Consider the following 4,924-nt stretch of genomic DNA (forward strand, 5'->3'; position numbering starts at 1 on the left):
TGGAGTTAGACCCCTGCCAATAAGCCCCAGAGAACCTCCTGTCCCTGCTCTCCACAGTGCTGGTTACACATGTGACAATGCCTAGCTTTTTGTGTGGGTTCTGAGGATTTGAACTCAGGTCCTCATGCTTGCACATTAAGTGCCTGTACCCATTGAACCATCCCACTAACCCATCTGGGAAGATTAAGCAGGGGACTTTGACAGAGTGGTCAGTTGTGTTCTGTCATCACACTTATATGAAACCCTAGCTCCAGTCTATGTGACTGTATCTGGAGATAAGCTCTTCAGGAGGCAATTAAGATTAGATGGAATTATAGGTATGTAGCCCTAACCCAACAGGTTGATAGGTGGCCTGCTAGATAAAGAAAGAGGGGGCGGGGAGGGAGGGGAGGGAAGGGGAAGACAGGAGAGGACAGGAGAGGCGAGGAGAAGAGAAGACTTCTATTTAATGTTTAATGTACCCACTATTTTGTTAGGACAGCCTGAGCATGTAAAAGCATAGTTAGAAAGCCTATAGAATTTCCAGGTGGACAAGAGCACCAGCTTGGGCTGTCAGTCCAGGAGTGATACCCAAACCAACAGTAAGGGACACCAGTGAACATGGCACCAGGCCCCTCAGCATGGATGCCATGGCTTACATGGGACTGGGCACCTGGAAGCAGATGTGCTGTCTGCCACACTCCCCATCAGATTCCTCTCTTTTGTCTACTTCTTATTGGAAATCCCATAGTCTGTGTCCAAATCATGTGAAGCTTGGTTGCTAGAAAGGTTCTGAAAGAGTACTTTAGGGCCAGAGAGATGGCTCAGTGATAAAGGTGCCTGACCAAGCCTAATGACCTGAGTTTGAGCCCTGGGGCTCTTATGGAGACTCTGAAGAAGAGAATTGTCTCCTACAAATTGTCCTCTGACCTCCACGTGTGTGCTGCCTGTACACTCTTGTATGCACACACATATAATGAATTAAGTAAATAAATGTAATAAAATTAATGAAACAAAAACCAAAAACAAGCCAAATATTAAAAAAGAGTACTTTTTACTCCTATAGAGAGGAAACATTCTTAATGTGGGTTATTTAACAACCAGAGATGCTGTTTTGAAAACAATACCATCATTACCATCACCATTACCACCACCACCATCATCACCATCACCACCACCATCAGCATCACATCACCACCATCACTACCAGCATCACCATCCCCATCACTACCACTACCACCACACCACCATCACTACTACCCTACCATCACCACCACCACCACCATCACCATCACCACCATCACCATCACCATCACTATCACCACTACCATCATCACTACCATTACCACTATCATCACTACCATCTCCATCATCCTACAATCACCACTACTGCCACCCTCACCATCATCACCACCACCATCACTATCACCACCACCATCATCACTACCATCACTACCACCATCACCACCTACCATCGCTACCACCATAACCACCACTCTATCATCACCATCACCACCAAAACACCACCACCACCATCATCACTACCATCACTACCACCATCACCACCTACCATCGCTACCACCATAACCACCACTCTATCATCACCATCACCACCAAAACACCACCACCACCATCACCACTATCATCATCACTACCATCACTACCACCATCACCATCATTATCACCATTACCATCATCATCATCACCATCACCCACTAAATTCTTTCAGAGATCTGTGGAAGAAACTAGGACTACAGGGGCCACAATTCAGGATTCTGGAAACAGGGGAATTGTAATGGGGTGAGTTGACACTTTCTCCCTAGGTGGCACTTACAAATTTCGGTGCCAGGGAAAAGGCTGAGAATATAAACTTTCCAGGTGAGAGGACTGTTGCTAAGTGGGGGTGGAGGGAAGAGAAACCCACAGAGCTTTTGTTCATTTCATAGGGCTGTCAAGACAAGCAGAGGACTTTGGGAGGCTGATCTCCCTGGGAGAAGAGAAGGACAGAAAATGAGCCTAGAGATGAAAGTTTTTGGCTCCAGATAATTGGAAAATTTGGATATAGTACAGGACAGGAGGCTGAGAAGTCAAGTAGAAAGTACCAGAAAACAAAATAGTTTTCCAAAGTTTTGCCATGCTATGGAGATGCAGGTTAATGCTTAGGACCACGGAGAGGGGACTTGGTAAACACAGCAGATGGTGTCAATTTGAAAGTGAAACCTGTCCTTCATCCAGCTTAGCCTTTAATGGATCAGTGATCAGTACCTAGGCCAGCTCTCATCAGAGCTAATCAGCATTATTTAGAAACTATATATTTCTCCTACACAATGTCTGCCACTCAACAAAAATTCAGCAAGGCAGGGCCAGATCACTGAAAACAAAGAGAAATATAGTCCACAGAAAGAGTTTCATAGGTGAACAGGTATTAGGGTCAGAAAAGGCTTTGAAATAACCAATATTAATATGTTCAAAGAAAAAAATAAAAATGGAGAAAATAGACTGTAAAAGGGACTTTACTGTAGAATTGGACTCCATAAACTTGGTTGCCTAGAGAATTCATTTATCTCCTTATGGATAGAGAAATTTTATGGTGTGTGTGTGTGCGCGTGCGCGTGTGTGTGTGTGTGTGTGTGTGTGTGTGTGTGTGCGTGCGTGTGTGTGTGTGGTATTGGGAGTGGAAGTCAGGGCCTTGTGTATCCTAGGTAAAGTGCTCTACCCATGAGCTACATACACAGGTAACAGAGATTTGGAAAATGCTGATTTGATTTTTTGAATTCTAAATTCCTATGACTCAAAGACTTAAAAAGAAATGAATTTGGTATCCAGCATGGGCACTGCTGTCATCCGTTCTCTTCACTTTTCAAGCTTTCTTTAAGGATGGCATACCATGGGACATGTCTGTTCACACAGAGCTTGGCACAGCTCCATAGCACCCTGGAGCTCAGCTCCCTGGGAGGAAAGGCACCTTTTGCACCTTCTTTGGGCAATTCATTAGAGATACTCTATGAGCCAGAGAGGGGAGGCTGCCTAAGATAATATTTAACTTCATGCTGAGTGACAAGAAAGAGCTAGCCAGGAGAGGATTAGGGTGAAGCGTGGTCTGGGCAGAATGGACATAGAAAATACAGATTTAATCAGGACTTGGCAGTTTCCTGGAATGAATCAGATAGTAAACATTTTAGGTGCTGTGAGCCATCTGTCTCTGTTGCGACCACTGGCTGGATCGTACAGGACAGAAGCAAACACACACACACACACACACACACACACACACACACACACACACACAAAATAAGCCCGAGGGTGCTAGGTGTGAGGTTACACACCCATCTAGCTGCCACATGCCATCTCTGATGTCTATAGCTCTCCTGATGAAGCTCTTCTAAAGGGTAATTCATCTTAGCTCCTTTCTACCAGACCCACATCTTTTTATAAAAAAAATTTTGTTATTTTTATTTTATGTGTATGCATGTATTGCCTGTATGCAGGTTAAGCACACTCGTGTCATGCAATGCCTGCGGAAGACAGAAGAGGCTGTTGGAACCCCTGGAAGTGGAGTTATGGACAGTTGTTAGCTACCATGTGGGTGCTGGGATTCGAACCTGGGTCTTCTGCAAGAAGAACCAGTGTTCTTAACTTCTGAGCCATCTCTCCAGCCCCAAGACCCATAACATCTTTAGAGACAGGGTCTTAACATGTAGCTTTGACTGGCCTAGAATTCACTATGTAGGCCAGGCTGGCCTCTAACTCATAGAAATCCACTTGCCTCTTCTTCCGGAGTGCTAGGATTAAAGGCATGTACCACCACACTTGACTAAGAGAAGCTACATCTTTTATTTATACCAGGCTGGCAAGATGGCTCAGCAGGTAAAGGTACCTAAGTTTGATCCTTGGAATTCATGAAGGAGAGAACAGACTTCATAAAGTTGTCCTCTGACTTCCACACACACATTCACATCACATAATTAACAAAAAGCTTGTTTATAACAGTATTCCAGTAAAACTTTAGTAACGGACAATGACGTGAGTTTCTTACAATTTTTCTGTCACAAAATAGCCCCCTTGCTCTCAACTGCTTAAAATGTAAAAAAGCAGGGGCCGGAGAGATGGCCCAATGGCTAAGAGCACTTGTTGTTTCTGTAGAGGACCTGGGTTCAGATTCCCATCACCCACTGGGCAGCTCACAACTATCTGTAACTCAGGTTTCAGGGGATCTGGCTTCCTCTTCTGGATTCCATGGGCATGAAGCACGCACCTGGTGCACATACATACATGCAGGCACTCAAACATACACATAAATCTTTTATTTTTATGTGTATGCGTGTATTGCCTGCATGTAGGTAAGTGCAGCTGTGTCCTGCAAATGCCCGCAGAGGTCAGAAGAGGCTGTCGGATCCCCTGAGACTGGAGTTACGGACTGTTGTTAGCTGCTATGTCGGTGTTAGCTGCCATGCAGAAGAACCCAGGTCTTCTGCAAGAACCACCAGTGTTCTTAACTGCTGAGCCATCTCTCCAGCCCCACATAAATCTTTTAAAAAATGTAAAAAGCATTCTTCAACCTGGCACTGTAAGCTGCTGATATAAGGTGGGTTGGTAGTATGGATCAGACCGCACAGGTCGGGGTGGAACAAGGTAGCAATCAGAACAAGGCAAACCCTCCTGCAAATGGACGACAGGCAAAGCAGGCCCAGGTAGTTTCCCCTTCAGCTCAGGGAAGCCCATCAAGGTTTGCTTCTTTTCCCACCAGCAACAAGACACCCCCAAGACACCCTGCAGACTCAGAGCCAGCAGCAGCGAGGATATGGCCAGGTCGCAGCTCTGCAAGTTGGGCACGCACCTGCTCCTGGGCCGGCGCACCTGCTGAGCAGCGCTCAGGCCTCGTCTCGCGAGATCCCGGCTGGAGTAGAGGCTCCCACCCCCACCCGGCCACTGAGTCCCTCTCCCG

The sequence above is a fragment of the Nannospalax galili genome, unplaced genomic scaffold (genome assembly GCF_000622305.1).
Source record: "Nannospalax galili isolate Female #2095 unplaced genomic scaffold, S.galili_v1.0 scaffold120, whole genome shotgun sequence".
Classification (NCBI taxonomy): domain Eukaryota; kingdom Metazoa; phylum Chordata; class Mammalia; order Rodentia; family Spalacidae; genus Nannospalax; species Nannospalax galili.